The sequence below is a fragment of the Danio rerio genome, chromosome 14 (genome assembly GCF_052040795.2).
Source record: "Danio rerio strain M-AB ecotype USA chromosome 14, GRCz13ab, whole genome shotgun sequence".
NCBI classification, from domain to species: domain Eukaryota; kingdom Metazoa; phylum Chordata; class Actinopteri; order Cypriniformes; family Danionidae; genus Danio; species Danio rerio.
Window position 1 is genome coordinate 50,124,276 of NC_141034.1, and position 13,529 is coordinate 50,137,804.

A 13,529-nucleotide genomic window follows, 5' to 3' on the forward strand; every position below is an offset into this window, starting at 1 on the left:
AATTTAATATGTTAAATAATAATATAATATATTGAATATTAATGTGATATATTGAATAATATGATGTATTGTTGATATTTTATTTAATTATTATATATAAATATCATCTTTTTTTATTTATTTATTTATTTTAACTACTATTATTTACTGTGTGTACTGTTTTTTTTTTATATATATGCATGTCACTTTTTATGTAAACTTTATAAATGCTTTGGCAATATATTTGTAACATTTGTCATGCCAATAAAGCAATTATTGAATTAAACTGAATTGAGAGAGAGAGAGAGAGAGAGAGAGAGAGAGAGAGAGAGAGAGAGAGAGAAAGAGAGAGAGAGAGAGAGAGAGAGCGTTATTTCAGCTTATTAAGAATTAAAAATAGCAAAAAAAATTTTGAGTGCCACAAATTCAAATTTAAGTATGTACATGAGCAGATTACATATAACGTCAAGGTAAACATGCAAATAGAAGCAAGTTGCTGTTGTGTGAATGCAAGAAACTTGGCTCAGTTGTTTTAAAAATAATGTAAGGTAAAAAAACATCCTGCTAGAAATTTAGAGTGAGTGATGCAATCCACGTGCTCCCAATGCTTTTAGTGTGAACCCGGCAATAGTTTAAAAAAGCCTAAACAATTGAAGATTTCAAACCTAAACAGTAAACAGTTCATTTTATTTATATTATTTTTTATACATTTTTTGCAAGTACACATTTAAAACAAACCTTACCATAAGGAGAACACAGAATAGATTTATTAAATTACTGGATTTTTGGTGGAAAAAAGTAGAGTATGTTAGTAGAGCTCAACATTTAACATTCAAACTTACAGTTCATTCAGATTAATAGTTGCACATTTGAACAGATTCTGAAATGAACGTAATGTTTTTCTCAAAACAAACTCCCAACTAAAGCTATAGTCAAATGTTTAATTTGGCAGCTTGGTATGAAGATGCTGTAATTTTCTTTGCTCACATGATAATAGTGTTTCTCACATAAAATTGTAAAATATTTTTGAAGTGACTTTAAGATTCATTCATCCATTTTCTTTTCGGCCTAGGCCCTTTATTAGTGAGGGGTCACCACAGCGGAGTGAACTGCCAACTTATCCAGCATATGTTTTGTGCAGATGATGCCCTTCCAGCTGCAACCCATTAATAGGAAACATCCATACACACTCATTCACACACATACACTACTGACAATTTAGCTTACCCAATTCAACTATAACGCCTGTCTGTGGACTTATGGGGGAAACTAGAGCACCCAGAGAAAACCCACATCAACACGGGGAGAACATGCAAACTCCACACAGAAATCCCAACTGACCCAGCCGAGGCTCAAACCAGCAACCTTCTTGCTGTGAGGCGATCGTGCTACCCACTGTGCAACCGTGACACCACTGACTTTAAGATCAGCTCTGGAAATAAAGCTTGTGTTTATTTCCTCAAACAGTAAGACAGCATCAGTCTGAACGCCATGACTGTTACACTCATCAGTATGGGTATAATAAACTCTGCCATTCATTCACACAGATACGCAGTAAACGTGAAGAATTTGTAAATAGCCTCCTGTGGTTTAATATTCACAGACAACAATCCAGACACCGAATTGATTTTGTATACAGCACAACTTTTTAGTTATTCATTCAGTGCATTTTCTGCATTGTAAAAATCATGGGATCCTACAGTATACTGTAAATATTAAAATGACACAGTTAAAAACAAAATTATTCGCCCTCCTGTGACTTTTTATTTTTTTATATATATATATAAACTACTAAGAGTGTGATATTGCGTTTATACAACAGTTCGACGGCACAATCTTCTACATAAAAAAGAAAATCAAACACAGAGAGTCTAAAACCCTTTTGTATTAGGAACTACTTTCTTCCGCCATTCATTCACATCTGCAGCAGAACAGCAGAAGCCGTTACTAATTCACCAACGTCATTTTAGAGCTAGTATTTCAATGTTTCTCTATAGCGTAATGTGAAGCGGCGCTTCAGGTGTGTGACCCCCCTTAGGGTGATGACAAAACAGCAAATTTTGCTCACATTTTAAGATTATAAGGCTGAATGTGACATGAAATGCCATCCGTCCACAGAGATTTCCCACCAGACTGCTGTTGTGTTTGCGATAAGGAGGGACAAGGCTGGATCCAGCTTCTTATTCGCAGCTTCTTATTGACTCTATCCGGTCCACTTTAAAAACTATGAGGCTTCCGTTTTTCAGCTTTTTATTCGCTATTTAGCGCTTTTTAATTGCTATTTAATGAGCAAGGGCTTATTATGCTGTTCTGGCGCCATCTTGTGGATAGACAACGTCAATCGTCTTTTTTAAAAAGGCACTATTTTTACAAACAAACTGCATAGTTGCAATTTAAACAACTACATTCTCGACTAAAAAAAGCCTCAAAAGTACATTTTGTTGTCTAACAACAGTAATATTTGTCAAACTGTAGCGTCTCTGCTTGTTGCTTGCTGTATGTGGGCGGAGAATTACAGGTGAAGGGTGAAGAGGCCTTTGTGTGATGTCACTGGCAAAATATCGCACGGCTATCAGCCAATCATATTCAAGAACCAGACAGAACTGTTGTATTAATTAACTAATTATAGAAAAATATTAAATAAAAATGTGAAAATCATTTGAGAAATTAATAAATTTTTACATTTTTATTTAATATTTTTCTATAACATAAAAATTTGGCTGCACTAGTTTCCTGACTGTTATCGAAAGTTATTTTGTTAGATAAGCTCCAGATTTGGCTTCAGTACTGACTAATCTAATGTATATGCACAAATATAATATTGTATAGCTTCCTATTAAAAATATGAATTTAAAAAATAGATTTGTGAGGTGTGTGTACTTATAAATGCTGAGTACTGTATATTGTTTACCCAGAGTGTTGGCATAGTCATACAACAAGTATTACAACAAGCATTTAGTTTGGGCTCTTTTGCAGCTGGACATGGCGTTACGATGCCCTTGATGGGTGAGTGTGGGAGTGTCTTTTGTCTCTCCGGGTGTGAATTTTTCATGACCATTGTCACTCCCACGCATAGAGCTGAGATGAGCTAAAACAAACTTAAGAAATTGTGAATCATTGTAATGTTTTCTTTGAATGAGAGAACAAAACAATTTTCACATAATTGTGAAGTAAATATTCTAGCCTACGAGACTGGTTACTCAACAGTCTTGTTCAGGCACATTCACTGTGTGTTTTGGACATTATCTCAGCTACATTTCTTTTTATAAAACCTACTAACCACACATAATATTTTTTTTCCAAATAATGCAAGCAAGTACATTGATATTTCTAACATATTATTGTAGCACAGCTTGTGCTGAATACAAAAAAAAACATGTTGGCCAATACTATGTAATAAGTATCTGAAATAAGCATAAATGTCAGGGCATGGCAAAATATCTTAGGGACCCCAAGAGGGTTAACAGAGCAAGGAATTTGTCACAGTATTTCCTATAATATTTTTTTTTATTTTATGATATATTTTTTTGTTTGTTTTATTTCGGCAAGAATAAAATCAGTTTTTATTTTCTTTAAATCCATTTTAAGGTTAATAATATTAGCCCCCCATAAGCATAATAATAATAAAATTAATAATAATAATAATAATAATAATAATAATAATAATAATAATAATAATAATAATAATAATCATAATAATAATAATCATAATAATCATAACAATCATAAAAACAACAACAACGATAATAATAATAATAATAATGACAATATTAATGAGAATAAAAAATAATAATAACAATTTTAATAATAACAATAATAAATGATAATATTAATAAAATAATAATAATAATAATAACAACAATAATAATAATAATAATAATAATAATAATAACAACAACAACAACAACAACAACAACAACAACAACAATAATAATAATAATAATAATAATAATAATAATAATAATAATAATAATAATTATTATTATTATTATTATTATTATTAAAACAATTGGGTAATCATTAAATTTAAGGATACTGTGATATGTTCATTCCTGGCAGATAACTCAGTAGAGGAATTTATGTTTAAGTTACACACTAAAGAGACACCAAACATGTAGAATTTAATAGTGCTGTCTGTATATCAGTATCAGTATAGTAAGAATTTGGCCTTGTAATGCAGTGCGGCTGACATAAAGAAATAGCTGACTATTGGAAGTGGTGCTTGGCTTGTGTCTTCATATGATGATATATGATAATATATTATCATTCATTCATTTTCCTTCAGCTTAGTCGCTATTTCAGAGGTTGCCATTCCAGCATGTTTTACAAAGCCCAGTACTGGGAAACACCCAAACACTCTAACATTCATACACACACACACACACACACACTCAAACAAACACACACACTCTTACTATGGCCAATTTAGTTTATTGAATTCACCTATAGCTCATGTGTTTTGACTGTGGGGAAAACCGGAACACACAGAGGAAACCCACACCAACATGAGGAGAACATGCAAACTCCACACAGCAATGCCAACATGCCCGACAGGGACTCAAACCAGCAACCTTATTGCAGTGAGGTGACAGTGCTACCCACTGAGCCACCGTGCTCGCACAAGACACCGCTCTCTGTATATCTCAGTATCACTAGTAAGAATTGTGCTTAGCAATGCAGTGTGGCTGACATAGATAAATAACTGATTGCTATAGGAAGTGGTATTTGACTTGTGTCCACTGATGACATATGATAATATATGATGATGTATTACAACAACATCCGAATGTCTTTCACAGTAAATGTTTTCAGCAGCTAAGAGGACAGTTAGTCTTTCTTTATCCCACATTTACAATTATAACCATGGTTTTATACCACTGTGATTGCAGTCTTACAAATGCAATTCATATTGAATCATCATAAAACTGTGTAATTCTTTCACAAACTATTTATTGGCTTGTTACCAGTGTTTACTGTAATGACATCGACTGTAGCAATAGCTGGCAGATTCTATGGTTTCCATGGTGCATGTTCATACGGATTACAGGAAAAAGCTTTATAATAAATAATATTATGTTCCTGTTCAAACAGAAAGTTTTAATTGATATTGATTGCACGTGTTCCAAAATAGACTTTTTGTTGTAAATCTAAAATTTCAGTGTTCATGAGTGCGGTCTGTCAAAGAATAATTGTTTTTTATTTAATCAGAGCCTAAAAGAAACCTTTTCCACACCGATGAATGATAACTTCATCTGACATTTTTATTTTTACTTTTACTGAGCATGTCACTGCATGTGAATTAATTATAATAAATTAATTAAAGCAGACATAACAAATGAGGGAAAACATTTACAGTAATTCCAATTCTTAATAATAATATTATATTAATTGATATTATTATTATATTTATTTTTTAAGTCAAATTATACAATTTAAAATACTTATGATAAATTATACATCGTATTACAATAATTTGCTAAATATTTAATACATTTATAATATATACTACTACTACTACTACTACTACTACTACTACTACTACTACTAATAATAATAATAATAATAATAATATGTTCAAATAACTTTATATCTACACTGTAAAACCCAACAGTCAACTTTATTTTTAAGTGTAGTTAACTCAAAATTGACTCGAAGTTAATTCTACTCATTTAAAAAGAGTTTTGAACTCAGTGTTAAAGGTAATGAGTTAATCAAATTCCTCGTTACTTCAACCTAAATGGAGTAAGTTTACAGTACTCATTGAGAATAGATTTTTTAATGCAAATGGTTTGTAGCAATCAGCTTCCTCAAACATTTTTAAATTGCTTTAACTTATTGGGTTTTACAGAACTCAGTTGGTTTGAGTTCTCTACATTTATCGGGTTTTACTTTGCTCAGATTGCTTCATTTACTCAAATAGATTAAGTTCACAGTACTCATTAGGATTAGTTTTTGAACTTAAATGGTTTGTTGCAATCAATTTACTCAAATGGTTTGAGTTCCTTTACTTTTTGGGTTTTACAGTGTATATTTAAATAAATAGGGTTTTATTTAAATATACAGCAGCGAAAATAAGTATTGAACGCGTCACCGTTTTTCTCAGAATTAATTTCTTAATGTGCCGTTAAATTTTCCAGATGCTCCCCAGATGCAAAAAATAATGAACACATGAAGAAAGGGAGGTGTAGGAAGGCAGTGAAAGCCCAGGCAGCAGCTGAAATCCAGAGTTGTGGTCATTAAACAGGCAAACAGTCTAAAGCTGGGGTCACACTGAATTTTTATTATTATTATTATTATTATTATTATTATTATTATTATTATTTTATATTATCATTATTCATTTATTATTATTATTATTATTATTATTATTATTATTTACTTAAATATTGGTATTATTTTTATATTATTATTATTATTACAATTTTTTATATTATTATCATTATTATTATTTATTTATTTTAATATTATTATTTATATTATTTTATTGTTATTATTTATATTATTCATATTATTATTTACCTTATATTATTATTTTTATTTGTTTATTATTAATATCTATTTTCTATATTATTATTATTATTATTATTAATTATATGTTTATATTTATTTTTATTTTTATTATGTATTAATAGCAAAGTTACGACACAAATATTAAACCATGAAACTTTTATTTAGCGAGAAAACTGCAAGAAACTTCTATTTTGATGTGCTTCTCTATTGTAGAGTATTTCCTTCTGAGATGTTTGAGGCATGCCACATTTAGGCCCTGTATAATAAAACCCTACAAAAACTGCCTGTATATGAAACTAAGTGTGACAGCAGGAGAAACCCTGATGCAGCATCACACATACAGTACTAGTTCTTTAATTACGTCTAGCCTTCTGAACAGTTCTCTTATTCACTTCAAACAACAACACTTTGTTTGTTGTTCTCATTTCTGCCATCTGTGTCTTTCTCATTTCCTAAAGCCCCACTTGTCCCAATCCTGCCCCCTCTCATCTTCATTTCCTGTTTCCTCCACCCATCCACACTCAACCGCAGACGGCATGCATGTCCGTTTCCCCGTCCTCCTTCTGCCTTCTGTCTAAAACACTCATCCATCTGTCCGTTCGATGTCTCGTGTCCTTGTGTGTCACGTCTGTGGCATGTCCTCAATCTCTCCCCTTTGCCCCAATTGTCCTTTGGCCGTCCGGCAGCCCACCGTCAGCCCTGTTTCCCTCATCCATCCCTCCCCAACACCTCGTGCTGTCCGGCTGCCTTTATTTACCGCTGCACTCTGCAGTGTTTACAGCATCGATCCACCTCTGTTTGTTTAGTCCAGCAGCACCATCATACATCAAGTCGGGCAGAGACATTACTCACACACACAAGCGCACACACACAAATAGAGCTCAGCTTGCAGACGCTTGTATATGAAGTGCGGAAGGAAACAAGGGACAGGAAAAATGGAGAGAACATGTTTGAGTGGAAGTACTGTGTCACCCTGTGTTGTCATGTTTGTGGCACGACAAGTGGGTGTAGAAGGAATGAAAAAAGAAGACAGGATGACATAATCCCTGCAGACACAAACTACTGAAAGGTTTTAACTCTCTTTAAATGCAAATGAGCTTCTTCTGCCTGCCCATATCCTGGAGAGGCTTTACAGCTTGTGCTTCATATACTCTGATAATAACAAATCCATTATCTGCATGATTTTAAAGTGTCTAAACTCCTGAAATATGGTCTTTTATTTGCAAAAACAAGAACTGTGCACACAAAGTTGGCTGTCAGTTGGCGTGTCCTGTGTACAATACATAGTATAAATAAATATATAATTAGAGATTTTTTTAAACTCATTAGACAAATCGATTCTGGATTGTTTCTGGGATTGCAATTCTCTCGTGACTTAATTCTCAGCTAAGTTTTTTTTACAGCAGTTGATGGCACTCTAGGTTAAGCTTCTAACAGTAGTTGATGGCGCTCTATGCTTTTTTTTAACAGCAGATGATGGCACTCTAGGTTAAGCTTCTAACAGTAGTTGATGGCGCTCTATGCTTTTTTTTAACAGCAGATGATGGCACTCTAGGTTAAGCTTCTAACAGTAGTTGATGGCGCTCTATGCTTTTTTTTAACAGCAGATGATGGCACTCTAGGTTTTTTAACAGTAGGTGGCGCTTTACGCTATTTTTCAACAGCAGATGGTGCTCTGGATTAAGTTTATAATATCAGGCGGGGCTCTAGGTTAAGTTTTTAAAAGCAGAAACACTCTAGGTTAAGTCTTTAACAGCAGATTGCGCTCTAGGTTAGATTTAACAGCAGATGGTGCTCTAGGCTATTATCTTAAGAGTAGAAGATGGAGCTCTAGGCTAGGTTTTAACAGCAGATTATGGGACTCTAGGCTAGTTTTTAACAACAGATTATGGCGCTCTAGGCTAGTTTTTAACATTAGATAGTGCTCTAGGTTAAGTTTTTTAGAGTACATGGCGCTCTAGTTTTCAACAGCAGATGATGGCGCTTTAGGCTAGTTTTTAACAGTAGATGGTGCTTTAGGTTAAGTTTTTACCAGTAAATGGTGCTCTAGGTTAAGTTTTTAGCAGTAGATGGCGCTCTAGGTTAAGTTTTTAACAGTAAATGATGGCACTCTAGGCTAGTTTTTAACCACATGGTGCTCTAGATTAAGTTTATAATATCTGACAGGGCTCTATGTTAAGTTTTTAAAAGCAAAAACTCTGTAGGTTAAGTTTTTAACAGCAGATGGCGCTCTAGGTTAGATTTAACAGCAGATGGTGCTCTAGGTTAAGTTTTTAACAGTAGATGGCGCTCTAGTTTTTAACAGCAGATTATGGCGCTCTAGGCTAGTTTTTAACATTAGATAGTGCTCTAGGCTAAGTTTTTAAAACTAGAGTACATGGCGCTCTAGTTTTTAACAGCAGAGTGCTCTGGGTTGAGTTTTTAACAGCAGATGGTGTTCTGGGTTGAGTTTTTAACAGCAGAAAATACTCTAGATTAGGTTTTTAACAGCAGATGGCACTCTAGGTTAAGATTTTAACAGCAGACACTCTAGGTCGAGTTTTTAACAGCAGATGGTGCTCTAGGTTTTTTTTTTTTTTTTAAAGCAAACACACTTTAGATTGCGTTTTTAAAAGAGGACAAACTCTAGTTTAAGTGTTTAACAGCAGATTGTGCTCTAGGTTAGGTTTTTAAAAGCAGATGATGCTCTAGGTTAAGTTTTTAACAGCAGACAATACTCTAGGTTAAGTTTTTACAGCAGATAATGGTGCTCTAGGTTAGATTGTAACAACAGGTGGCTCATTTTGAATTATTACATGAGAAACAAGTGACAGAAATGAAAATACTGAATAAAAAACCTTTAGTACACAAAAGCGTTTTTACACTTATTGGAGGTGGTTTTTGATTTGTGCTAAAAAGGTGAATGGGAATAATGGAAGATGGAAAAGCATTTCCCAAATAAACTCTGACGTAGCAAACATTACACTAATCAGCTATCTGTTTGTGTTACTTTTTTGCTTGTCTTACTTTTTTTTTTACATTACACTATCAGAAATACCAAATCTGGTACCAAATCTGTCACTGGGGTGGTATCATTTCAAAAGCTGCATTTTTGTACTTTTCAGGTGGACATTAGTATGTTTAGGGTAGGGCCTACACTTTTGTACCTTTACTGCACTTTTTACCTTCACTTTTTTATCTTTAAGGTATGGGTACGTACACATTTGTACTGTTTAGGTATTAATATGTACCTTTAAATACCTGTTAGGAACAAAAATGTACTTTTTGAAAATGTACCGCCCCAGATACAGTACAGTTTTTGTACCCAACTAAGAACATCTCTTGCTGAACCTCTAATTCTACATCCCTAATACTACCCAATACCTAAACCCAACTATTAACTCACTTACTTATAATAAGTAGCAAATTAGTTGTTTATAGGGCTAATAGTCATAGTTAATTGTTTGATAATATCATGAATTGCACATTTAAATAAAGTGTCACCCAAAAATGTTGCATTGAATGAAATTGGTATATCAGTATCAGTTAAACTGACCTGTGCAATGTAGTTCGACTCGCAGAAATAACTGATTTCTACTGGTAAGTGTCTTATGGCTTGTTCTTCCATCCAGATGCTCACATATGAAGTGCAAAAGGAAATATCGGACAGGAAAAACAGAGAGAACAGTGGGCATATGTTTGAGTGGAAGTACTGTGTCACCCCGTGTTGTCATATTTGTGGCACAGCATGAGCTGCTGAAACGCTTGTGTAGAAGCAGACAGGATGACATAATCACCGCAGACACAGGTGCAGCTGGAGGTTAAAGCAAACTACTGAAAACTGCCGGGAGGTTTAGATATCACAGCGCTCAGCTCTCCCCCGTCGCTCATGTTTGCTCTCTAAAACAAACACACACACACAAGCACTCTTACAACAGAGAGTGTGTGAGCCACTGTGCTGCACAATGTAGATTCTGGACCATGTACTGTATTTGAAAGATACTGCATGAATTGGAGTGGAAATGTATGTGGTAAATGTTTAATAATTTCTAAAGGAGCGGTTGACATGAAATTGAACCAGATTTTGGTAAAACTCAAACAATACAAACATAAAAATAAAACAAAAAGATGTGAAAAATGAATTGTTTAATAAAAAAAAATTGACACGGAGAAAGTGCTGAACTACAGAAACGTATTTAATATTTTACATAAAAGGCTTTTTTTTTAATGATGGCAGATCAAAGACGCCTCTTATATGGAGAATGAAGTGACAAGCATTGCTCAGGTGTGAGTTTCTTAGACTTCAACAAAGTGCATAAAATCTCGATGGTTCTGTGGGTCTCGTCTATCAAATCTGATCTTTACTCTGTATTTTCTATTGGATTGATATCAGGTGATTAGCTGGGCCATTCTACAGCTTGTTTTTCTTTCTCTGAACGCAGTTTCCTTGGCTGTGTTTTGGATCATTGTCTTGATGAAATGTTCACCCTGGTTTCATCTTCATTATCCTGATAATATAGATGTTGGACTGAAGCAGCTGATAAGGGCAGAGGGTTGCTGCAGAACTTCTGAAAGATTTCAGCTGCTGTCTGGGCTTTCAATGCCTTTCTACAGCTTTCTTCCTTCATGTGCTCAATACATTTTCCCTTCGTCATTTCATTTTATAACACATAACATCATTTCTAAACTAATAAGATTTGTTTTCCTTGCATATATGGATTTCTTTGGTTGTTACCAACATCTGGGGAAAATTTCAAGTCAACAGCACTTTTAGAAATATGTTTTCTGAGACAAATGTTGAAAATGTAGATTTTTTTTAATACTTATTTTTATTGCGGTATATACAATAACTTTTTTTTTTTTGCCATGATAATGGTACATAATATTGTTCTAGTTATTTTGAAATATACTAGTTTGCAGTTTTTAAGCTTAAAGTGCAATATAAAGGCTTAACTATGTTATAGAGTTTACTAGGCAAGTTAGGGTACTTGGGCAAGTCATTGGTAGTGTAAAAATGGATTTTATTACAGCAAAAATAAAAATCATAAGACTTTCTCCAGAATCAAAAACATTATAGGAAATACTGTAGAAATTATTTTTCTTTGTTAAGCATCATTCGGGAAATATTTGAAAATCCACAGGAGGGTAATTTATTTTGCCTTCAACTATTTACAGAAAATATATTAATATAAATCAATAGTTATAAAAAGTTTATAGATCGATAGATAGATAGATAGATAGATAGATAGATAGATAGATAGATAGATAGATAGATAGATAGATAGATAGATAGATAGATAGATAGATAGATAGATAGATAGATAGATAGATAGGTAGATAGATCTGGTGATTGTGGAGGCCACTGGAGTACAGTGAACTCAATTGTCATGTTCAGGAAACCATGATATGACAAGGCGCGCTATCCTGCTGGAAGTTGCCATCAGAAGATGAGTACACTGTGGTCATAAAGGAATAAACATGGTCAGCAACACAGGTAGGCTGTGGCGTTGACACGATGCTCAACTGGTACTAATGGGCTCAAAGCGTGCCAAGAAAATATCTCCCACACCATTACACCACCACCACCACCAGCCTAAACCACCAGCCTGAAAAGGATGGATCCATGCTTTCATGTTGTTGATGCCAAATTCTGACACTACCATCCAAATGCTGCAGCAGAAATCGAGACTCATCAGACCAGGCAACACTTTTCCAATCTTCTATTGTCCAATTTTGGTGAGCCTGTGCTAATTGTAGCATCAGTTGCCTGTTCTTAGCTGACAGAAGCGGCACCCGGTGTGGTCTTCTGCTGCTGTAGCCCATCTGCCTCAAGGTTGCACATGTTGTGCATTCAGAGATGCTGTTCAGCAGACCTCGGTTGTAGCGAGTGATTATTTGAGTTACTGTTGCCTTTCTATCAGCTGGAACCAGTCTGGCCATTCTCCTCTGACCTCTGGCATCAATAAAGCATTTGTGCCCACAGAACTGCCGCTCCCTGGATATTTGCTATTTTTCTGACCATTATCTGTAAACCCTAGAGATGGTTGTGCATGAAAATCCCAGTGGGTCAGCATTTTCTGAAATACTCAGACCAGCCCATCTGGCACCAACAACCATGCCACGTTCAAAGTCACTTAAATCATCTCTTTCTTCCCCATTCTGATGCTCAGTTAGAAACTGCAGCAGATCGTCTTGACCATGTCTACATGCCTAGATGCACTGAGATGCTGTCATGTGATTGGCTGATTAGAAATTTGTATTAACGAGCAGTTGAACAGGTGTACCTAATAAAGTGGCCGGTGAGTGTATGTGTGTGCATGTGCCTATGCATGTATGCGTGTGTATGCATATATGTGTGTGCATACAAGTACAGCTTGTTTTCCCAAAGCATTGTTATTTGACTTCAGCCTCCTGATCTGTTCCTGAGAAAACACACTGTTCTCTTTCCCCACACGCATCTCTCAAACTCCAGCAGCAGCAGCAGCGCAAGCTGACAACACCCATAACGTATCGATGAATCTCCTCCAAACTCGCTATTATCAAGCTCTAAATCACTGGTCTGTTTGCTGCCCCTCCTTCCTTCTGCCTGCCTGCCTTTCTCTGCCCTCCTCCAGTGAAAGCTTGTCTGTCTTACTGTTCACTCATCCAGATCAAACCCCAAGTCTCCTGTCTGCCGCACAAAGGGAGGCCCGGGTCTCTCCCACCACAAACCCCACCGGAGACAAAAAAAAAGTCTCCACAATCTGGAGCAGGTGCGGGGATTTAAAGAAAGCAGCCAGTACTGCTTATCATCTGAAAGGTCCGAAGGTGTTCCATGAACGTTTTGTGTTTCGGCCTCTTTCCTCAAACGCACAATACACCGGCTGTTACCGGCCCATCAAGCACGACGGACGCACAATAGTTCGCTCTCCTTTCACCTCAGCTTTCTTCGGATCGGTTTTGACAAGAAAACAGTTGCGATTTCAAGTGCAAAACTCACTCAAGATACTTCAACTTGCAATGGATTTTATATTGGATTGTTTTAATAAATATAATTAAGTAATTGAACCTTGTTATTCATC

At 35.0% G+C, this 13,529-nt stretch overlaps 1 protein-coding gene and 1 long non-coding RNA gene across 3 annotated transcripts in view; one reads left to right on the forward strand and one right to left on the reverse strand.

Moving 5' to 3' along the window:
* The window catches only part of macrod1 (mono-ADP ribosylhydrolase 1), a 196,325-nt gene that overhangs the window by 34,037 nt on the left and 148,759 nt on the right, over positions 1-13,529 (reverse strand).
* Positions 6,600-8,862, forward strand: LOC141377634 (uncharacterized). Its single transcript, XR_015508098.1, has 3 exons — positions 6,600-7,910; positions 8,045-8,410; positions 8,656-8,862. It is a non-coding gene; the product is annotated as an uncharacterized LOC141377634 (long non-coding RNA).